The sequence below is a fragment of the Panthera tigris genome, chromosome D1 (assembly GCF_018350195.1).
Source record: "Panthera tigris isolate Pti1 chromosome D1, P.tigris_Pti1_mat1.1, whole genome shotgun sequence".
Lineage (NCBI taxonomy): Eukaryota > Metazoa > Chordata > Mammalia > Carnivora > Felidae > Panthera > Panthera tigris.
Window position 1 is genome coordinate 58753990 of NC_056669.1, and position 24230 is coordinate 58778219.

General features: G+C 42.4%; 1 non-coding gene across 1 annotated transcript; it reads left to right on the top strand.

The window, feature by feature from the left end:
- The first annotated feature begins 21058 nt into the window (after window positions 1-21058).
- Window positions 21059-21162, top strand: LOC122231550. The gene has a single exon (XR_006208820.1). It is a non-coding gene; the product is annotated as a U6 spliceosomal RNA (small nuclear RNA).
- Window positions 21163-24230: the final 3068 nt, after the last annotated feature.

The window sequence follows — 24230 nt, forward strand, 5'->3', positions numbered from 1 at the left end:
CTCTGCTCTGAATCCGGATGGCAGAGTATCTGTAAGCAGAGCCTGGACATAAGAGTTGCATGAATTAGTTCTACATGGTGGGGGTGGGGGGTAGTGCTTTGTTGCTGAAGAAAGGGAAAAAGGTAGGTGCTTGGGGGAGAGAAAAAAGAAAAATAGAGAAATAACCACATGGTGTTTATTCCCAATCTCTCCTCTCAACCTATTGAAGAATTAGACTTCTAGGCTCAGAAGTTGATAAGTTCCCTGTCTAAACGTGAGGTTCAAATACCTGCTTTATCTCAGTCTTAAAATGGTGGGCGGGAGGACGAGATGAAGACTTAAGAAGAAATGTCATTCTGTTCACAGTTCAGGACGTCCAGCCTAACCTCACGGGGGTCTCTCGGTGCCTGCTTGTGAGCCCCCATCAGCTGTTTTGGAGCCGCTGCCTGTAGGCTGTTTATCTAGGAGTCAAAAACTGTGTACAAATGTGATGGGGAGAGGTGAAGGGTTCAGGATTTATAATTGAACCATTAATTAGAACGTGATTTTAAAAAGAGAACAATGTAAATATGTCCATTTCAATCATAACCTTGATGCCTTGACGCAAGTATTTTTATTTCCTTGTGTTTCTTTTTGGTCTTTATTACCTTATGTAAATACACTAACATTTTTAAATAAATTTATCATTTTTAAAAACAATGTTATAACCACCTGCACAAAGGAAGCCTGAGGAGACATGACAACTAAAAGTAACGTATTCTGGATGGGATTCGGAACGGAGGAAGCTCATCAGGCAAAAACCAAAGGAAATCTAAAGTGTGGACTTTGGCTAATAATAAGGTATCAATATCGATTCATTAATTGTAACAAATACACCATACTGATGTAAGCTATCAATAATATGGGAAACTGGGTGCAAGGTATATGGGAACTCCCTGTACTATTGTCGCAAGTCTTCTGTAAATCTCAAACTGTTCTAAAAAATCGAGTCTATTTTTAAAAAGACTACATTATTATTCTATCCAGTAACTTTTTTTAGTGTTAGACATCCATTCTGTTTCTGGCTTTCCACTGTTAAAAATAATGTTCTCTAAACATCCTGTACCTTTTAAATGAATTCAGAATCAGAATCCACTTCAGAGAGAACCGAGAAGTAGTTAAACTCTAATGATTGCTCCTTCCCCTTCTCCAAACATTCAACTACAGTTTGCCTCTTAGACACCTGTCTCCCCATGGCTTACAGTACTTAATGCCACCTGCATAATGAGTGCTATTCTAGTCTCTAGAATGAATCCTGACCCAAGCAAAAGATATTTAAACAGTTCTGGCCCAATACTCATTGACTCAGCAAACATCTATCACGCACCCGCAGTGTGGCAGGTGCTGGTGGTAAATAGGAGGAGCTCTCTGCGGCACATATCCATTTGACTTAGGGTGAGGATATTTTAGAGGGTTATGTTTGTGGTCATCTGAACTTGAGGGTTTGCATTTTAAAAGATAAAGCCAAGTTTCATCTTATATACAGCAGTCTTTTCTTCAGATAGTTTTCCTCTTCCTTAACATAGAGGCAATGTCCAGAATATAAATAGTATGTCTTGGCTCAGAATGCATCCGAAATGAAAAGCCATTTTGGGGCACCTGGGCGGCTCAGTCAGTTAAGCTTCCAACTTCAGCTCAGGTCATGATCTTGTGGTTTGTGGATTCGAGCCCCGTGTCAGGCTCTGTGCTCTCAGCTCGGAGCCTGAGGCCTGCTTTGGATTCTATGTCTCCCTCTCTCTCTGCCCCTCCCCTGCTTGTGCTCTGTCTCTGTCTCAAAAAGAAATAAACATTGGGCATCTGGGTGGCTCAGTTGGTTAAGCATCTGACTTCAGCTCAGGTCATGATCTCACGGTTCGTAGGTTTGAGCCCCGTGTCTGGCTCTGTGCTAACAGCTCAGAGCCTGGAGCTGCTTCAGATTCCATGTCTCCCCCTCTCTCTGCCCCTCCCTTGCTCGTGCTTTGTCTCTCTCTCTCTCTCGTTCTTAAAAACAAACATTAAAAAATTAAAAAAAAATGAAAAGCCATTTTATATTGGTTGACATGATACAGTCAGAAGTATATTATAGTTTATTAAACTAGGGGCCCTATACAAAATTAAATCATGGAGGTAAATGAGTATCAGATCATAACTAAATCTTAAGAAGCCAATGAATGATAAATTCACCTCTTCTGATGGGAAAGCTTTGGGGGAAAAAGCCCAGTGAGAGGCAGATTCAGCTGGACTGTTCAGGAGTGGTGGGGGTGGGATGGAAGAGTGGCATGAAATGGAACAGAGAGGATCCTGTAAAATATCAGGCCCCGGTCACATTCTCGGGCCCATGTGATTTATGTTGCATCCATCCCATCAGGAAGATCCTTTCATTTGAACCATTTCCTATGCTTTTCCCTGCGACAGGGAAGATGGAGACCTGAGATGAGCCATGGCCCAGAGTAGCCATTACAGCATGTTCATGGTGAGTCACATCTATCTTGAAGGGGAGCATGCACAGGGTTTCCTTCTAAGAAGATAGATGGTACCGAAAGTTGGAGTCCTTTCATATTTTTTTCTCTTAGTGCTCATACACAATAATCTATTAACTTCTGATACAAGATAGAAAACATGAATTTGTCTTTTCCCACCTAAAAACCCATTACATGACAGGAAAAAAAAAAGATACAAACGAGAAAACGAGGGGGATATCAGTGTAACAGGAATATCAACACATTTCTGAGAGAAAGGAAGTGGATGGAGACGTAGTTCTGATGATGCAGGGTGCAGGAAGTTGCACCCTGGAATGTGCTAGAGGACTGAGAGACAGAGTTGGGTAGAGTCAGAACCCAAGAGAACCATAAGGCTTGGAAACACCAGGAAGGGCCATTGGAAGAAAGATGACTTGGGCTTGAAAACTGGGAAATAGATGGCAGTTCTATAAGTAGAACATTGGACCCTGCTTACATGCTCTCCCACCCCGTCCCCGCACCAAAACCCCAGCTAGCAGGCATCTGCCTCTCAAGCGACTGTTTAGAATGTATTTCCAATATCTGCCCTCTGGGCAGCTGATTTCTGGATCAGCCTGGAGTCAAGCTCTCCAATAAACAAGCCCAGCACATATTCACAGAGTCCCAATCAGGTCTTTGTGGCTCATTCCTAAAAGCAAGTAAGTATTACCAGATATTTGAAAGCCTGTAAGATGAAAAGTGCTAAAACAAGAAGCCGCAGTTATGAAAAGAATCACCAGGGGGCACCTGAGTGGCTCAATCGGTTAAGCGTCCGACTTTGGCTCAGGTCATGATCTCACGGTTTGTGGGTTTGAGCCCCGCATCAGGCTCTGTGCTGACACCTGTCTGTCCCTGCCCTGCTCATGCTCTCCCTCTCCTTCAAAAATAAGTTAAAAAAAAAAACAAACATTAAAAAAAAAAAAAAAAGAACCACCAGGAAGCAAGAATGAGCTCTGGAATTAAATATATAATTGGTCAAATAATTCAATAAAAGAATAGTAAGATAAAGATGGAAGATATGAGAGGATTTGCAACACTCGAGTAATAGAAATTCCAAATGGGTCAAACAGAGGGTGGATGATTATAAGAGTGGTAAGAGACTTGGCCAGAGCTGAAGGACACTAGTTTCCAGACGAAAAGAATCCACCAAGTTCCAAACACGTGAATGATAAATCTGTGTGAAATTTCAAAACTCCATGAATAAAGAGAAGATTCTAAAAGATTTCAAAGATGGAAGGGAGAGAGGGGACTTCCAAATTAGACCTGAAAACCAGACTCACGTGGGATTGCTCATCTGTAGTCGTAGGTACTGGAAGACCACAGAAGAATAAAACCTTTCGAGTTCTGATGGGAAGTGTTATCAGTCTTTTACTTTTATATCCTGTGAAGTGCAAGGGCAGACTAAAAACATTTTCAGACAAACAAGTAACAAGGACTTTTATCTCCAACATAGTCCCGATGAGGAAATTCCTGAGGATGTACTCAAATAAGACCAGTGCGTAAATCAACAAAGCTAAAGACTTGGAATTCAAGCCAGGAGGAAAATGAAAGGACAAGAACTCTGCAGCTAGGACAGGCTGGAGCAGGAGGATGGGGGATTACAGGAGGAGGGGGCTGCAGAAAGTACGGATTCCAGGGATTTGCTATCCTTGAGGATTTGGAGACACTTCAGGAGAAAAGTCATGTTTATTTCTAGAAAACTATTTTCTTCCATCTCTAAAAAAAATTGCTTCAGAATCCTTCCCTGATGAATCTATTCTATAATTCTCTACTCAGTGTCCTTTCTAAGAGATTTTCAGGAGCTGGCTGTTCCAGCAGAACCTACTCAGAATTTGGGGGTGTGAGGCCTGAAACTCCCTCGCAGGCATCTGTTGACAAGAATTGCTATTCACAAGGGGGGATAGGCTTTGGAGCTGAGGAAAGTTGGTGCCTAGAGGAGAGAAAGGAAAACTACAAAGAAAGAATTACATGATACTTGTTTCCTAAGTAGCTCAAGGTTCCTCTTCATTCAGCCATTTAGTCTGGGTAAGGCTCTGCCCTCAAGTCTAAGGAAGGAACATACACACCAGGCTTAAGTCAAACAATACATACTGTTCTCTAGTGACAACATTGGCTAAGGGGCAGTACGTGCCATAAGATGTCCGATCACAAGGAATTTAGGACATTAGCTGGAAATGTTGAGGCAAAGATTTTCACTCTTTCCCGCTGGTCTTAAACCTGGAATGATGTAGTCTTAGAAGTTACTGGCTGCCATACGACAATAAGAGGGCAGAGAGAGCCTCTCTGTGGTTGAGACTGACACACAGTGGGGAGCAGAACCAAAAGATGGAGAGGACTTATGTCCTGATGATATTTTATAAGCTCCTGCTTTAAGCCACACCAATGGTCAACCCTGTTCTGGGACTTTTATGAAGTCCATAAACTCACTATCTATGGAAGTCTGGGTCAAGTTTCCTCTTGTATAAAACAGAAATATTCTTACCTGATATAGACTTTAGACATTTGCTTATTGATTTTCAGCTTTCTGATTGAACAGAATGTATTATGGCAACAGAAAAGGATATATAAATGCTTTTAACCTTGAAAATATAAAAATGAAAATACAGATGATAGAAACAGATGGAAGATGGAAGCAAAGGTAAATGAAGAACAGGGGCACTGATTTCTATAAATGTTGGGATCAAGAGACATAGTCTATAGGTGATGAAACAAGAAATAAAGGTGTAAGTTAGCATGTGAAATTACAAATGTCATAGGGGTGCCTGGGTGGCTCAGTCAGTTGAGCGTCCGACTCAGTATCAGCTCAGGTCGTGATCTCATGGCTGGTGGGATCGAGCTCCACGTTAGGTTCTGTGCTGACAGCATGGAGCCTGCTTGAGATTCTCTCTCCCTCTGCCCCTCTCCCACTTGTGCATGCACTCTCTCTCTCTCTGAGACAGCACCAAAGAGAAGGGAAACTATTCAGGGGAAGTAAATAGGTTTAAATTGTGAGACTCAGGAGAAAACTAGAGACGTTGAAGGGAAACCTTGAGTCTTTGTCTCTATTCTACCTTTGTGAAGCGTTTGCTCCTCTCTTTGAGCTGAAAGTTATCCTAAGAAGGTTGGGATTTCTTTTTCCTTTTGGATGATGCATTTGCAATGATGCTTATGAGTCAGGTCATCAGGACATGCACACTTTGGAGCCCAGGGATGCTTAGCTGAGGGTTAAGAGAGAAAATCAAAGTGGATACTTGGAAAATGGTGAGACAAAGCCATAACTAAACCGAATGGTTTGCTCTGACAATTTTGTCTGTTGGTATTGGTGGGAAAAAGGGAAAATTAGCTGAAAAAATGGAGGAGAAATTGACTAATAATAGCTCACATTAGAGAAAATTAGCAAGAACTTTGGTAAAGGTAACTTGGAAACATGATATAACATACTCATAACTCCTTACACAATAGGGAGGTAAAAAAGCCAGAAGGAAAAGAACATGCTTTCTGTGGCATCAGAGTGACCTGAGAATACTCTAGTGTTGACCTGCCTTCCTCTGGCTGATGAGGGGCACTAGCTAGATTTTGACTCTAATGCTTTTCCCCTGGAAGAAAGGCTAAGACTCTAGGGAAGAAATGCACTGGTTCCATCTCTCGAAGCAGGAAGCATTTCACACTGAGCCTGTAGCATCCTGTCATCTACTGAAGACAACAAGGATGCACTCAGAGATACCTGGGCAGAACTGACAAGGTCTGAAACACCTGCTTAAAAACAGACCTGTGAGGAGAGACTGGCTGGCTCAGTTGGAAGAGCACAGAACTCTTGATCATGTTGGGTGGAGAGATTACTAAAAAAAAAAACAAAAAACAAAACACCTAATGAAACTTAAAAAAAAAAAAAAAAAAACAGAAACAAAAACAGGGCTGTGAGTGGCCAAGGAGTCACCTATCTGAATGAACCCCAGAGAGGGAAACAGCGACCCCAGTGAATCAGAGCTCATATGTCTGTTAAAGAACTGTGAGTTCACAAAAATCCTAAATAGGGGAAGATTTCACAAAAGGAACTAAAGGTGGTGGTACTGTGCACACTAGTTTGCAATATTATTGATTTAAAAATTTGTATCAATCATCCAGAAGTATATGAGTCATGCACTGGTATTTTGGTCAAACTCCAGAATGTAAGCTATACGAGTAGGTTTGAGGAGGAAAGAAACGCTGGAAAGACACAGAAGAAACATGGAAAATAGCTATCCATGGTGCTTATGTAAGGTGGGGACATACTTGTAGAAAGGGAGGGTAATTTTGTAGAAGATGAGGGAAGTGCTGTGGAAGATGGAAAAATATAAGTAAAAGGTGAAGGGAAATACTGGGTGAGCACTGTTGAGCAGAGAGGAAAATCTGTATTAGAAGAAAGGAAGTATCAAGGTTAATTAATAGAAATATAATGCACAGGCAGCAAATTCAGATTTTTTTTTTTAATGTTTATTTTTGAGAGAGAGAGTGTAAGCAGGGGAGGGGCAGAGAGAGAGGGAGACACAGAACTGGAAGCGGGCTCTAGGCTCTGAGCTGTCAGAAACTTGAACTCAGGAACCGTGAGATCCGACCTAAGTCGGAGGCTTAACCGACTGAGCCACCCAGACACCCTGCAAATTCAGATTATTACATATGGGTCACCGAGTCCTTCTGAAGAGTTGGTCAAAAGGAGGAAGGAAATTTGTACATTGCTTGGAAAGTGAGAAACAGTCTGGGCTAACCGTGTCAGGCCGAGCAAACTCACAATGTACAAAGTCAGTTAAGGTAAGAGAAGGAATCAGAGTTACAGGAAAAGAGAATGGTAGGTTATGAGAGAAATGTCAAGACATTAAAAATAGACTCCTTTTCATAAGGAGATAAAGATTAAAGAATTATGCAAACTAGGTGAAGGAATGAAAAGGATATGACAGTGTCTTAGAAATAAGCAGGCCTACACCGAACACCAGCAAAGGAAAACAGTCCCTTGCCAGAATGCAGAACCAAAGGTCAATGAGAAAACGGACTGGTCCACCTACAGTCAGCACCTACAAGACCTCACATCCAGTGCTTATACCACTGTGACCAGCAGGGGGCGGGTGTGCCCACTTAGCTAGGGTGGGAGGACACTTCTGTGCTTCTAGAGGCCTCCCCGCCCACAGAAGTCCCCAGAGAGCTAGTGCTTTCAGAGCAGGACCCAACCCAAGGGCTGAACGTTTCCGTCCACAGGGCCAGAAGAGCAAACTCTGGACTAGAGCCGGCTCTCCTTCCTCTTTCCTTCTTCCAGCCGCTCCACCACTCTCTGCCTTGGGCTCATCAGGATGGATCTCAATAGGCCCTTTACCCTGTGGGTATGGCCTCCCACTCGTCCTCATTCCCAGGTCCTATTCCTGTTTGGCTTGGACATCACCTTTTCTGATCCCATCTGCCTTAACTCCTCATCTCCTAAAACCTCTCCACTGTGCCCTGAGAGCTCAAGGTCATTCATCAGCAGAATATTCTGCATCCTTACCCTCTTTATGTATGTTCTCTTCATCTTCTTGCTCTGCAACATAATTTTGGTCCAAAGATACTGCTTTCCTTGAAGTCCTCTCAAGAGGCAGTTGCTTGCTCTCCTATAGCCTCTGTATCTCTAGGCCTGGAGGTGATTTACATGTTCTCCTTGTTCCTCATTGCTAATCACAAATGCCTTCTCTTCCATAATACGAAGAGTCTATACTATCCACAACCCCTCTGTATGTGGACATCTCTGACCTCCTCCCCATGTGTAGATGATTTTAGTCCTTGGATCACTCTCTCCAACACTCCAACATCATTCTTGGGAATTTCCATATCCACACTGATGATTATTCCAGTGCCCCGGATTCTTAAATTCCTCAATATTCTCTTCTCCATGAAATTGTCATCCATTCTATCTAAGCCATTCCCTTCCATGATAGTATTCTAGACCTTGTCATTATAAGAACTTCAGTCTTACCATAATTTCAATTTTAGATATTTCATTCTTTGACCACACCTCTTTCCTAACCCAGATTTTCTAGAACACAGAGCTGACCTGAGGCAAAACATATGTGCTGATGCTTTTTTGGGAAAGATGCAAGAGTGGGGGGAAAGGAATAATCAGGTAGAGAAGTCAAGAGAACACCTACCTACAAGGTGGTGCTTTACTGAGCTGGCACCATCTTTACAAGAATGCTAAATGGGATGGCTTACAGGACCCTTCCAGAGAAGCCATATGGAACTGCCGCATCTAAAAACATTCTATCAGGGGAGGAAAAGGAAGACATTTGTCTGTGGGTGCCTTGTCATGTTCTGTTTCTCATTGGCCAAAATCCTCCCCACGGGACAGTAAGTCCTTAGGATCTGCAGGTTGTGTATTTGACCCCTCTAGGAAGTCAGTGGGGGAAGCCAGAGCACTCAAAGGTCCAGTCAGGTCAGACCTGGTGTGGGAGCTGCTATGGCTCCCACGGCAGTGGGTGTGATAGAAGTTGTGCTGACACTTGGTCCTGAAGCCTAAGGGGGTACCTGAGGCAACCAGAGCTGGGAGATACGGTGGTCAGGGCTATCACCACTGGAATGAAAGAAACCATATCCCGGGGCAGTCTAGCCAGAAAATATGGCAAGTGGTTTAGGTCCTGGGGAGAGGAGTGGGCAAGTCAGGCTGAGCACATCTGGGGTGAAATAAACTGAATCTTGTACATCCATCTCTTGTGCCACTTAGATCTGTTCTTACCCGTTTAGATCTGGATCTTGTGTGAGGAAAAATGATGCTCTCACTTTTTCCCCAGGAGAGAAGCTTAAAGCCAGTTCTTCAAGCTGATGACCAGTTGCATTTCTTTAGAAGGGACTATCAGACCAAGTTATATGCCTTTATTATAGCTGATCCCAGGGCCATAATTGACATTCATCATCTTCCTGCTCTAACAACCATTGTAGGTTTCCCTCACTCTCAACCAGAACTTTGGCTGATCTGGGTTACTTGCCTGGTGGGGTGATCCAGAACTCAACACCCTTGCCTTCCTCTTGTCAAACAATGGTGGCAATGATCCGTTCAGAGTTATTCCTGGGCAGAGAAGCAGAAACACTTGCCCCAGTGAATTCCCTGAATTGCAGACAGACTCTTTCTTTATCCATTATGAAATGTCAACCCTTGCTATTAATGTGATTCAGGGTTGACGACCCCTGCCAGTGTAGTAACTTTTTTGTCTGCTGGTCCAATGGCATGAGGAGCTCAGAGTGACCAAACCACAATCATAGCCTTTAGTTACCTGGTAGGAGCACGCGCGCGCGCGCGCGCACACACACACACACACACACACACACACACACACACACACACACACGAATAGGAACTTGTTAGGCCCTAAGATTACGGAATAGAAAACATGAGTTCTGTAAGTGGGTCATTGGGAATAATGGTGATCAGGGACAATCCTACTTCAACCACCTTGTAGTTGCCCAGACTTATGCATTCTAGCTAATGAAGAGACAAAACCACCTTCCTCCCTGGCATCATTATAGTGATGCATTCCTGAGGAAATTGCAAGGATTAGCACCACCAACAGAGCTTGAAAGATACAGACTAGTTATTCCTACCACAATCCCATTTAATTTGTCCTTTTGGCAGATGCAAAAGCTTGATGGATTCTGGAGAGTGACTATGGATTATTATACACATATTCAGCTAGTGAATTCAATTACAGCTGCAACCTGGATGTGATGTCTTTATTGGAGCAAATCGATATAGCTCCTGGCATCTGGAAAATGTTTTGTTTTCAATCCAAAAGCAATCTGCCGTGATGTGGCATGACAGCTGTATTATTTCACTATTTTTTTCTCGTGGTTATGTCAACCTCTGGCTTTCTGGAATAATATAGCCAGAGGAGGCCTCGATCATCTTGATAACCCACAGATCATCATGCTGGTCCATTACATTGATGACACTATGCTCATTGGACCTGCTGAGCAGGAAGTAGTAAACATGCTAGATATTTTGGTAGGACATGGGCATTCCAGAAGATACGAGAAAAACTCTGTGAAAACTCAGGGACCTGACACGTGGATGAAGTTTCTAGGGGTCGAGGTGCCTGGGACATGTTGAAATATAGCTGTTAAAATGAGACACGGGTTGCTTCATCTCGAATTGACCACCATGACTAAAGAGGCATAAATCTTGGTAATAAGCCTGTTTGGATTTTGGAGGCAACATATATACTACTTTGGAGCATGTTGCTCCAACCCGTTTACCAGATAATCTACAAGATTTCCAGTTTTGTGTGGGGCCCAGGGCCAGAAAAGGCTCTGCAGCAGGCCTAGGTTGCTCGTGAGACCTAGCAGACCCAATGGTATGGGAAGTGTCTGTAACAAGAGAGCACGAGCCTCTGCCAAAACCCCAAGAAGATAATCACAGTGCAGACCCTTAGAGGACTGAAGTAAAACTATACCCTTTCTGCTGGCTGTCTTCCATTTGAAAAGCAAATCTTAACTTGCCATTGGGTTCTGGTGGAGATCGAATATCAGAAACTGAAACATTAAGTGATGAGGCCAGCAGACTCCTGCTTGAGGTGGGATGCTGTCAGCACAAGATGAGTTTGCCATCACAAAGAACTGTCAGCCGCAGTAACGGCTGAAGTCAGGTAAGCTAAGGAGATGTGACACAGGCCATCATAGGCTCTGTTGTGGTTACTCCTTGCACCACTGAGATCCCCTTGGATCCCACATTAAATCCATTCTGTGAAAGATGATAGCCAGCTGCAACGTCTATGAAAGATTTAGTGTACAAGGATTACTGAGATAAGCTACAGCCCACTAGTTGGAACTAGATGTAAAGAGCCAGAGGTCTAAGAGGGCAGAATGGAGAGAGCATTTGGAGCAGGGGAGTGGGAAGGTAGGTAAGTGGCGTCTTTGGGCTCTGGAGAACAAGCAGTGTAGTATTATTTCAAAATCTCGCTTCCCAAATGCAGCTTGTTCTCCAGGACTCAAAGATGACTTCCTCTTTCCCTGCTGCAAAATCCCTCTCCGTCTGCCCTCTTAGACCTCTGGCTCTTTACATTTAGTTCAAGAGAGAGAAACCGCTTGCTCTATCTACCTCCTCTTAGTGCCTTCTCAGTCAAGGGGCTAATAGAATCCGGTACAACAACCGCAACATTCAGATACCAAGACTACACAGACTCTCACTGGGGAGAGAGTTGGACGGGAAGGTATTCTCACAAAGAGCAGTTTCAGTGGAAGGGAGGGGAGGACACAGATGACATCGGTGTGGTGAGAGAATAGGACTGGGCAAATAGGATGTGGAATCCTTTTTTTTTTTTTTTTTTTTTAAGTTTATTTATTTTGAGAGAGCGCACACAAGCAGGGAAGGGGCAGAGAGAGAATCCGAAGCAGGCTCTGTGCTGTCAGTGCAGAGCCCGACACAGGGCTGGAACTCAGGAAACTGTGAGATCATGACCTGAGCCAAAGTCAAGAGTTGGACACTCAACTGACTGAACCACCAGGTGCCCCAGATATAGATTCCTTTTGAAAAGCTCGACTGAGAAGGACCCCTGGCAGAGGTCACCCCCAGCTAGAGCAGTGACTCTTGTCTAGACACTCTTGCTGCTCTCTGGATATACCACCCTGCTCCATAAGTATCTGATTCCTCTTCTAGACTAAACCTGAGGATAGGATTCACTTCTGCTCTGTCCCTTATCCTCTCCTGCCCTCCAGCAGTCAGCACAGCAACTAACACATAGCACACTGAATGATCAATACGTGAGTGAATAACGTTACGCATGTTGGTAGTCATGGAGACATACGCTCAGGTCCCCCTTCAAGGAAGGGGAATGCAGAGAATGTAATCAGCAGACAGATGTAGCCGTCAGCTCTTTCAGGATCTGCCTAAGCAGCCCTTAGCAGTGATTGAGTGAGCCATTCCAGCTGGACACAGGACACAGATAGGCAATATTTCAGAGTAATTCCAGGTTGACCAAGACTTGGGCAGGTCTGTTTAGTACTTTAGTTTCTTCTTCTGCCTGACCCTGCTCCCTCCTCCCACCCCACCCCATCTTTACAGGTGTGGATCCTGTGGAAAAACAAAATTCAGCAGACTAAATTTTTAAGATCTTATTGGCCTCATTCAATGACTCATGAATCAGGCAGCATCCAATCTAGCATATAGAAAGGAGCTCTGATGGCACAAAAACAGACACTCAGATCAATGGAACAGAATAGAAAACCCAGAAATGGACCCACAAATGTATGGCCAACTAATCTTTGACAAAGCAGGAAAAAGTATCCAATGGAATAAAGACAGTCTTTCCAGCAAATGGTGCTGGGAAAACTGGACAGTGGCATGCATAAAAATGAACCTGGGGGCACCTGGGTGGCTCAGTTGGTTAAGCGTCTGACTTTGGCTCAGGTCATGATCTGACTGTTCCTGGGTTTGAGCCCCACGTTGGGCTCTGTGCTGACAGCTCAGAACCTGGAGCCCGCTTGGGATCCTGTGTCTCCCTCTCTACCTGCCCCTCCCCTGCTCATGCTCTGTCTCTCTCTCAAAAACAAATAAACATTAAAAAAAATTTCTTAATTAAAAAATGAACCTGGACCACTTTCTTACACCATAGACAAAAATAAACTCAAAATGGATGAAAGACCTAAATGTAAGACAGGAAGCCATCAAAATCCTTGAGGAGAAAGCGGGAAAAAACCTCTTTGACCTCGGCCACAGCAACTTCTTACTCAGCATGTCTCTGGAAGCAAGGGAAACTAAAGCAAAAATGATCTTTTGGGACCTCATCAAAGTAAAAAGCTTCTGCACAGCGAAGGAAACAATCAGCAAAACTAAAAGGCAACCGACAGAATGGGAGAAGATATTTGCAAACGACATATCAGATAAATGGTTAATATCCAAAATCAATAGAGAACTTATCAAACTCAACACCCAAAAAATAAATAATCCAGTGAAGAAATGGGCAAACGACAAGACTAGACACTTCTCCAAAGAAGACATCCAGATGGCCTACTGACACATGAAAAAATGCTCAACATCACTCATCATCAGGGAAATACAAATCAAAACCACAATGAGATACCACCTCACACCTGTCAGAATGGCTAACATTAATAACTCAGGCAACAACAGATATTGGCGAGGATGCAGAGAAAGACAATCTCTTTTGCACTGCTGGTGGGAATGCAAGCTGGTGCAGCCACTCTGGAAAACAGGATGGAGGTTCCTCAAAAAATTGAAAATAGAACTACCCTACGACCCAGCAATTGCACTACTGGGTATTTATCCAAGGGATACAGGTAGGCTGTTTTGAAGGGGCACATGCACCCCAATGTTTATAGAAGCACTATCAACAATAGCCAAAGTATGGAAAGAGCCCAAATGTCCATCAATGGATGACTGGATAAAGAAGGTGTGGTATGTATATATGCAATGGAGTATTACTCAGCAGTCAAAAAGAATGAAATCTTGCCATTTGCAACTATGTGGATGGAACTGGAGGGTACTATGCTAAGTGAAATTAGTCAGTTGAAGAAAGACAAATATCATATGACTTCACTCATATGAGGACTTTAAGATACAAAACAGATGAACATAAGGGAAACAAAAATAATATAAGAACAGGGAGGGGCACAAATAAGAGACTCTTAAATATAGAGAACAAACAGGGTTGCTGGAGGGGTTGCGGGAGGGGGGATGGGCTAAATGGGTAAGGGGCATTAAGGAATCTACTGAAATCACTGTTGCACTATATGCTAACTAACTTGGATGTAAATTACAAAATAAATAAATTATTAATAAAAAAAAAAAAAGGAGCTCTGAGAAACTGCACGAAATGGGAGACTTTCATAGGCAGAAGGGAGCAGGAACAAGGAAGTTTTACTAGGCAAAAAACCAGATTGGTTACTGAGAGGTTACATTCAATAGCGGATGGCAGGGGTTTGTCTGGCAGATTACTTCAGGCGATTCCTGATTGGCTGGTTTAAGATTCCATTTCTGGGGGAGCCAAAACGGTAATTAAATTAAGTCTCAGTTTGGTGACATGCGCTTAGCACAAGCAACTTTGTTTTGGACCTGTTGTCTTATTTTCAACATTCCCTAATAACCATCTGGTTACCCACACTCCAGCTTCTGCTTCCACAGAAGCCATTTGTGACAGGAGATAAAGGAGCTTGCTCCACAATCCAAGCAAGACAAAGATGAGATTGGGGGAAGGGGCAGGAGTTCAGGTGCCCAGGGAGAAGGGCCAGCCAAGCAGATCTGTGGCCAGAGTTCACCCTCCTTACTATCGAAAATATGCACTCTAGAATTTCATCTGTTCCTTTCCCCTTTTAAGATTTTGTTCTGTCAGCTTTCTAGTTATGTATTAAAGAATGTCAGATGAATGAGAAGGGGTTTGTATTGTGCCTGTCAGAGAGACCAGAGCCCCTTTGAGCTTGGAGAAGCAACAGTGATCATTCCATCAGCTCTCAGGGTAGAGCTGGCCATGTAGCTGAGCATCTGGGAACTCCTTCGGGTTGGGAGTTTTTCTTCCTCACTTCAATTTGGTTCCGTTCTGCGGGAGTACATCCTCATCCCCTAGCTTGGAATGTATCATATTGACTCGGCACAGTGTTGATGATCCTTTTGGTTCTTTTCTTCCTCCAAACCTAAGGCACATTTCAGAAGTGTCTATTACATCTATGTCACTTACTTCCCACGAGCCAGGGTTTTGTAGTGATCAAGAGTCTGGGCTTTGGATTCAGACCACCTGAGACCCAGTTTTGCCATTTACAGGCAGGGGTGACACTGGTGAAATTATTTACCACTTCCACACTTTGGTGGTTTTCTGATCTGTAAAATGGAGATAATATTGTCCTCACAGGATTGTTGTTGGAGTTAAGCAATATAATATATCATAAGCACCAAAAGTAGAGTCTTGCTCACAGTAATGTTCAGTAAACATACACACACACATGTTCATTTTCACATGGATAGGTGTAGGGCCACTACCCAGAGACACAGCTTCAATGCTGAGGTTCACCCCACTCTGCCCCAGACAAGACCCTGGCCTTACTAAGCTGGGGGGATGGAGAGAGGCTCTGATGCAGTCATTCTCCTTTATTATCGACATGACCAGAATCAACAAAAACCAGAGTGGAGAGTTCCTCTGAGACTGAATTATCACTTTGTGATCTAAAAAGCCTTCCCTTGCTTCTCCCTAGTACCAAGGCTACAGAAACAAGCATTATGAAAAGGGAAGGAAGGGAAGGAGGGAAGGAAGGAAAAAAGGAAGGGAGGGAGGGAGAGAGGAGCCCCACCTTTGAGTCCAGGTCTGGAGGAGCAGAGCATTAGGCATGGGGCCCTGGAAAGGCTCACAGAGCAAAATATTAGTGGTGAGAAAGAGGAGAAGCAGTGGAGTTATTTAGATCTGGGTTTAAATTCTTGGTGCAGGGGCACCTGGGTGGCTCATTCCGTTAAGTGTCTGACTCTTGGTTTCAGCTCAGGTCATGATCTCCCAGTTTTGTGAGATTGAGTGCCATGTTGGGCTCTTTGCTGACACCATGGGGCCTGCTTGGGATTCTCTCTCTCCCTCTATTTCTGTCCCTCTACCCCTCACTCTGTCTCTATCTCTCTCAAAAATAAATAAACTTTAAAAAAGTTATAAAAATACTTACAAAATTTCTTGGTGCAGCGTGTACTTGCTGAGAGAACCTGGTTAAGTTGCTTTAACCTCTCTGGTTATGAAATGAAGCCTCATTTCTCACCTCTTAGTCTCTCATATTCCGTGCTTTAGCCACACTGCACACACAGTTCCTCAACTGTGCATTGAAAAAAATGTATTGTTTCTGTGAATTTTCATTGTTCCCTTTGCAGTGACCCATTCTCCAAGCGCCCCCCAAGCAAGCTACTTTATTCCCTTTTTGGGGGTCAGTTGTGGCTCTTCCTGCAGAACTCAGCTCAGATGTCTCTTCCCCGGACACTCAGCCTGCTGTGGGCTCCCAGGGAAACCTGAATTATCTCTGCTGTAGCGCTTAACAGCTATGCAATGACGTCTGGAGACACCTCCCCCCACTCCCCGCCAGATCTCCCAGACTTTTTTGGGATTGTAGTTTCAGTGCCTGGCGCTTCACAGATGTTCTGTAAATGAGGTTGAATATCACTGAAACTTTGTCAGCTTTAAACGATTGGACAAATGCACACGGTAGGCATCAACAAATATTTGTTGGGAGGAATGGAGTGGAGTGAAATGGAATGATTTTAATATTTTTAGCAGCACTATCTTAAAAGTCCACAAGATGGCAGTGTTTCCACATGAGAAATAATGCGGCAGTGTGAATGAAATTAAATGTACTCCTAGCTGGTGCTGGAAGTTAAAGTGAATATTGATATAGAAATAAGAGAAATTAAAACACAAATAACAACTACAAAACAAAAGAAAAAGAAATAAGAGAAATTGGTTGGCTATCTTATTGGTTGATTTAACTGAATACGTGATATATGGACATGGTACAAAATGCCGAAAATGTAGACTCTCCTTTCCTCACTACTTCTCTCCCAGCTCCATTTTGTCCACTCCAAAGGCAACTATTTTTATTATCCTTCAAGAGATATTCTAAGTATTTAAGCACATAATGTATACAACTAGTTTTCTAGTTTTCTTTCTCCTTTTTCTTTCCTTCTTTCTTTCTTTCCTTCCTTCCTTCCTTCTTTTCTTTTTTCTCTTTTCTTTTCTTTTCTTTTCTTTTCTTTATCTTTCCCTTCCTTTCCTTTCCTTTTCTTTTCTTTTCTTTTCTTTTCTTTTCTTTTCTTTTCTTTTCTTTTCTTTTCTTTTCTTTTCTTTTCTTTTCTTTTCTTTTCCAAGTAGGCTTCATCCCCAGCATGGAGCCCAATGTGCATGACCCTGAGATCAAGACCTGAGCTGAGATCAAGAGTCAGATATTTAACTGACTGAGCTACTCAGGTGCCCCTATATCTAGTTTTCAAATAACACCAATGGTTGTATACGACTGTTCAGTGCCTTTTTTTTCCTACTTAAAATACTTCAGCGTGTTCCATATTAAGAGATAGGCTTACTCCATTAAAAAAATATATTCCATACTTTAGCTGTACCTTAATGTATTTAATCAAACTCCTATTGATGGATATTCAGCTTGTTTCCAATGAGGAATGTTTGAGATATTTCTCTTGCCTCTTGCTATTACAAGTATCTCAAAATATTCCTCATCTTACACATGTGCAAGTATATCTATATTTTAAATTCCAATGTTTGATATTGTTGGTCAACTAGCCCTTTGTTGAGGTTGTACCCATTTACATTCCTGTCAACAATATGAGTGTCATTTACTTCACAAACTTGCAACAGATGTTATATACTTAAGTATACATATATACTATATATATGTATATGTACAGACACACACACACTTAAGTAATATTTATGCTTAGAATATATTTTAAAACAAAAAAACATATTAAAATATATATTTGCCAATCTGATAGGTGAATCATATCTTATAGTTTTGTGGTTTTTCTAGTTTTTTTTTTTAAATTTTATTTTTAAGCAATCTCTGCAGCTGGTATGGGGCTTGAACTCACAATCGTCAGATCAAGAGTTGCACACTCCACCAAGTAAGCCAGCCAGCACCCCTTATTTTATAGCTTTTTAGAAATTTATTTTAGAGAGAAAGAAAGCACATGAATAGGGGAGAGGGACAGAAGGAGAGAGAGACAGAGAGAGACGGAGAGAGACAGAGAGAGAGAATCTTAAGCAGGCTCCAGGCTCAGCACAGAGCCCAACTCAGGGCTCGATCTCATGACCCTGGGATCATGACCTGAGACGAAATCAAGAGTTGGACGTTCAACTGACTGAGCCACCCAGGTGCCCCTACAATTTCTTTATTCATTCTTGTTTCAATAAGCATTTTTTGTTTCTTTTTACTTACAGCAGATTTCTAAAAAGTAATCACCTGTTAGTTTTTGTTGTTGTTTTAAAGATTTTATCTTTAAGTAATCTCTACATCCAATGAGGGGTTTGAACTTACAACCCCAAGAACAAGAGTTGCATGCTCTACCAACTGAGCCAGTCAGGCGCCCTGGTTGTTTCCAGTTTTTAACTACCACAAATAAAATATTCATGACCAAGTCTTCATATGGACATGGGTTTCTATTTCTCTTGGGTAAATTCCTAGAAGTAGAATGGCTGGATCACATGGTAAATGTGTGCTTAACTTTTAAGGATACTGCCTAACTGTTTTCCATAGCGATTCTATCATTTTACATTCCTGTTAGCAGTATATGAGCATTCCAGTTGCTCCATATCCTCACCAATATTTGGTATAGTCAGTCTTTTTAATTTTAGGCATTCTAATAGATAATGTAATGGTAACTTACTGTGGTTTTAATTTTCATTTTCCTAATGAGTAATGGTATTAAGGGTCTTTTCATGTGCTTGTTTCACTTTGGCGAAGTATCTGTTCAAATATTTTCCCCATTTTAAAAATTGGGTCATTTTCTTATTACTGTATTGAGTTTTGAAAATCTTTTTTATATTCTGGTACAAGTCTTTCATTGGATATATGATTTACAAATATTTTCTCCCCTTCATGGCCTCTCTGTTCATTCTCTTAACCGCGGCTTTTGAGGAGCGAAAGTTCCCAATTTTGACAAAGTCACGTTTTATCTTTTTAAAAATGGATCATGTTTTCGGTATTGTATCTAAGAAATCTCTGTCTTACTGAATATTAGATTTTCTTCATGTTTTCTTCTGGAAGTTTTTTTTTTTTAATTTTTTTTTAACGTTTATTTATTTTTGAGACAGAGAGAGACAGAGCATGAACGGGGGAGGGTCAGAGAGAGGGAGACACAGAATCCAAAACAGGCTCCAGGCCCTGAGCTGTCAACACAGAGCCCAACGCGGGGCTCGAACTCACGGACCGCGAGATCATGACCTGAGCCGAAGTCGGCCGCTTAACCAACTGAGCCACCCAGGCGCCCCTCTTCTGAAAGTTTTAGAGCTTAGGTTTTTACATTTAGGTCTGTAATCCATTTTGAGATGATTTTTGTTTATGGTGTAAGATATGGATCAATATAGCTTTAATTTGTACATTTCTTATCCCAGGTGTAGTTGAGCATATTTTCATGTTTAAATACAACTTGTATTTTTTTTTTTTCTTGTGAGCTCTTCGATTAATTCCTTTGCTCAAGGCTACTAAGTTTGGATATGCAGTTCATGGATGTGGAAGCTGAAATCTGGCAGTGCGCTATTCACCTAGTTGTGCGTGCTACGGGGGCCCCTTTTATTTTCTTTTTCCTAAGAGCGCACGTGCACGCACAGAGCACAAGCATGGGAGGGGCAGAGGAAGAGGGAGACAGAATCTTAAGCAGGCTCCACATCCAGCACGGAGCCCAATTTCCTGATATCATGATCTGAGCCAAAATCAAGAGTCGGATGCTTAACCAACCTAGCCACCCAAGGACCCCATGGGGGCCCCTTTTTCTAATTCATCCTCAGGGAGACTTGTTCTTTACTTTGCATAAAGCCATGGTATAAGCTAGCATAGGCATTGCCTTTGTCCATTTCTGTCTTGTATGGTAGGTCTTTTGTATATTTTATAGGAGTTTTCCGTATAAGTTAGCTCTTCATCACTGTGGTGCAAATGTGGTTTTTTCCCCCATATTGTCATTTATTTTTCAGTGTTTTTGCTATTTTTTCATCAGAATTACTTTTTTGTAGAGTCAAATATATCTAAACTTTCTATTGTGGGTTTTGAGTTTTGTGTCACACCCAGAAAGCTTTCCTACTCTAATTTTTTAAATTACTTTAGGTCTTCTTCAAGCTTGCCTTGCTCCCCTCACGGATGTTTTTTGTGAAAATCAAATGAGGGAATCAATGGGGAAATGCCTTGAGAATTACCCAGTGATTGTAAGTTGCGCAGTAAGCTGAAGTGCTCTGGAAAGCGCCTGTTGTAAGGAGGGGCTGAGCTCTGCATACTCACACCATCCTGTGACCCACCTGGTAATGGGAGCTCAGAGATTGCTCCTCTGGCTGAGACCAAGCCTAAATTGGGAAGTGCAAGCATTCTAAGAATACAGGGAGAGAGGGAGGGGCGCCTGGGTGGTTCAGTCGGTTGAGTGTCCGACTCCGGCTCAGGTCATGATCTTGAGGTTTGTGGATTTGAGCCCTGGGTCGGGCTCTGTGCTGACAGCTCAGAGCCTGGAGCCTGCTTTGACTTCTGTGTGTGTGTGTGTGTGTGTGTGTGTGTGTGTGTGTGTCTGCCCCTCCTCCACTCATGCTCTGTCCCTCTCTCCTTCGGAAATAAATAAACATTAAAAAAAAAAAAAGAATACAGGGAGGGTGAAGCTGTTCTAGTGAGTAGAGTGGCTAATAAGACAAGATGCCCTGGGAATCTCTTAAAATAGGAAGGTCAAAATGCTTTTCTTTTTTTTAAGTTTAATTTGTTTTGAGAGAGAGGGAGAGAGCAAGTGGGGGAGGGACAGAGAGGGAGACAGAATCCCAAGCAGGCTCCTTTGTTTAACAGCTATTTGCTGAGTGCCTTACTAAAGGATGAAGAAATGAGAAATTCCATCTCTGCTCCCAAGAAGTTTTGAGTAAAATGCTTGCTTTGGCAGAACTTATACTAAAACTGGAACGATACAGAGAGGATTAGCATGGCCTCTGTGCAAGGGTGACATGCAGATTTATGAGCGTTCCATATTTTTAAGAATGAAATTTTTCCATTTTCAATGACATGGATGGAACTAGAGAGTGTTATGCTAAGTGAAATAAGTCAGAGAAAGACAAATACCACACATAAGTATACCATATGAAGAATGCAAGAAACCAGACAAAGGGAGGAGGAGGAAGAGAGGGAGGCAAATCAAGAAACAGAGTCTTAACTATAGAAAACAGACTGATGGTTCCCAGAGGGGAGGTGGGCGGGGGAATGGGTAAAATAGGTGATGGGGATTCAGGGGGGCACTTGCTGAGATGAGCACCAGGTGTTGTACAGAAGTGTTGTATTACTATGTTGACTAACTGGAATTTAAATTAAAAACTTCAAAAAGAAATAAGTTTAGAGTAGGGAATCCAATGCACCCCGAGAGCGGGGAAAACAATGCCAGCTGCCGTTTCTTCAAGACCTAAAGTGAGCCAGGGACAGTGGTGATCTCATTTAATACAAGGAATCTCCTTTTTAATGTCTTTTGTTTTTATTTTTTGAGAGCGAGTGGGAGAGGTGCAGACAGGGAGGGGACAGAGGATCTGAAGGGGGCTCTGAAGTGGGCTCCGCACTGACAGCAGAGAGCCCAACGCGGGGTGCAGGGGCTAAAACTCACAAACCGTGAGATCATGGCTGAGCTGATGTATGCTCAACTGACTGAGCCACCCAGGTGCCCCAATACAAGCAATCCTCTTGAAGGTAGGTAGAATACGACCGTTGATAATGAGAAAATTAACAATGAGAAAGGGAAGGGAGTTTGTCCAAGGTCACACATGCAGTAAATGCAAGAGTCAAAATTGAAATCCAGGTCTGCTGCACTCCAAAGCTTATATTCATTTTGCCACGATAATAAGGTGGGAGTAATCCTTCTACCGAACAAATATTTATTGAGTAGCTCTTTTTGTTCCAGATATCGTTCTGGGTGCTAGTAATGTAGAAGAGAAAAAACAAAGTCCCTGTTTCCTGGGGCTCACGTTCTACCACCGAAAGACAGTAAGCAAAACGAGTTTTCAGTATGGCAGGTGGTAAGTACTTACTGTGACAGTAAGTACTGTGCCAATCCTCCCCCCCACTCCCACCATCTTGCCTACAGAAAAAGTAGGCAAGATGGTGGGAGTGGGGGGAGAGGATTGCTAATTTAAATCGTCAGAGAAGGCTCTGATAATGTGAAGTTTGAGCAGAGACTTAAAGGAAATGCAGGAATAAGAGATGGGACTGCCATAAAAAAAGAGCTTCCTCCTTTGCCCGCCTGTGTGTAGTTTAGAAGAGAGGGGAAGAAATGAGGGTGCAGGTATTCTTCCGAGCTAGAAGACCTGAGCTTTACTTATCGATTTATTAGCAATTTTTTGAACCTCTGAGCCCAAATTCCCTTTTCTGTAGACAGGAATAACATTCCTTGCCCAACTTCCCGCACGCAGCCGCCATGAGATGCAAACTCTTTGAAAATACCTCAAGTGAGAAAGCAAGACTAGGAGTTAGCTCTTCAACTGAAAGGAAGTCTGTGTAGGAAAATAAAGAGAATTGCTATTACAGGTAGACTGGTTACCCTAGACATTTTTTGAAAAGCTATCCCAGGCTGTAAAGAGAAATAAGCTAAAAGAAATAAGCATACATTTCATAACAGGCTTCTGCTGAAGATCCCTGTTTAACTTGCAGTAGTCAGAAACTGCGTCGCGTATTTTAACTGAACGTGGCAGAAAGCTCTGCCACTCGAACCTTTATTTTTTTTATTATTTATTATTTTTTTTAGAGTCTCTTATGCTTTGGCTCTCTCTCCCACTCTAACCTCTTTTTTTTTCTTTTTTTTTCCTTCCCCTCCCCCATGGGTTTCTGTTAAGTTTCTCAGGATCCACATAAGAGTGAAAACATATGGTATCTGTCTTTCTCTGTATGGCTTATTTCACTTAGCATCACACTCTCCAGTTCCATCCATGTTGCTACAAAGGGCCATATTTCATTCTTTCTCATTGCTAAGTAGTATTCCATTGTGTATATAAACCACAATTTCTTTATCCATTCATCAGTTGATGGAAATTTAATCTCCTTCCATAATTTGGCTATTGTTGAAAGTGCTGCTATAAACACTGGGGTACAAGTGCCCCTCTGCATCAGTATTCCTGTATCCCTTGGGTAAATTCCTAGCAGTGCTATTGTTCGGTCATAGGGTAGATCTACTTTTAATTTTTTCAGGAAACTCCACACTGTTTTCCAGAGTGGCTGCACCAGTGTGCATTCCCATCAAGAGTGCAAGAGGGTTCCCGTTTCTCCACATCCTCTCCAGCATCTATAGTCTCCTGATTTGTTCATTTTGGCCACTCTGACTGGCTTGAGGTGGTATCTGAGTGTGGTTTTGATTTGTATTTCCCTGATGAGGAGCGATGTTGAGCATCTTTTCATGTGCCTGTTGGCCATCTGGATGTCTTCTTTAGAGAAGTGTCTATTCATGTTTTCTGCCCATTTCTTCACTGGATTATTTGTTTTTTTGGGTGTGGAGTTTGGTGAGATCTTTATAGATTTTGGATACTAGCCCTTTGTCTGATATGTCATTTGCAAATATCTTTTCCCATTCCGTTGGTTGCCTTTTAGTTTTGTTGATTGTTTTCTTTGCTGTGCAGAAGCTTTTTATCTTTATGAGGTCCCTATAGTTCATTTTTGCTTTTAATTCCCTTGCCTTTGGGGATGTGTCAAGTAAGAAATTGCTGCGGCTGAGGTCAGAGAGGTCTTTTCCTGCTTTCTCCTCTAGTGTTTTGATGGTTTCCGGTCTCACATTCAAGTCCTTTATCCATTTTGAGTTAATTTTTGTGAATGGTGTAAGAAAGTGGTCTAGTTTCATTCTTCTGCATGTTGCTGTCCAGTTCTCCCAGCACCATTTGTTAAAAAGACTGTCTTTTTTCCATTGGATATTCGAACCTTAACTTTAATCGACACATCCCACCTAGGCATTTCCCTTCTTACCACGCCCCCTCACTCGAACTCCATTTCCCAACATGCCCTAGGCTCCTCTAAGTCGGCAGTCATTGTGACGCGAGTAACACAGCTTTCTGGGAAGTGTAGTTTATTTGTTCTACA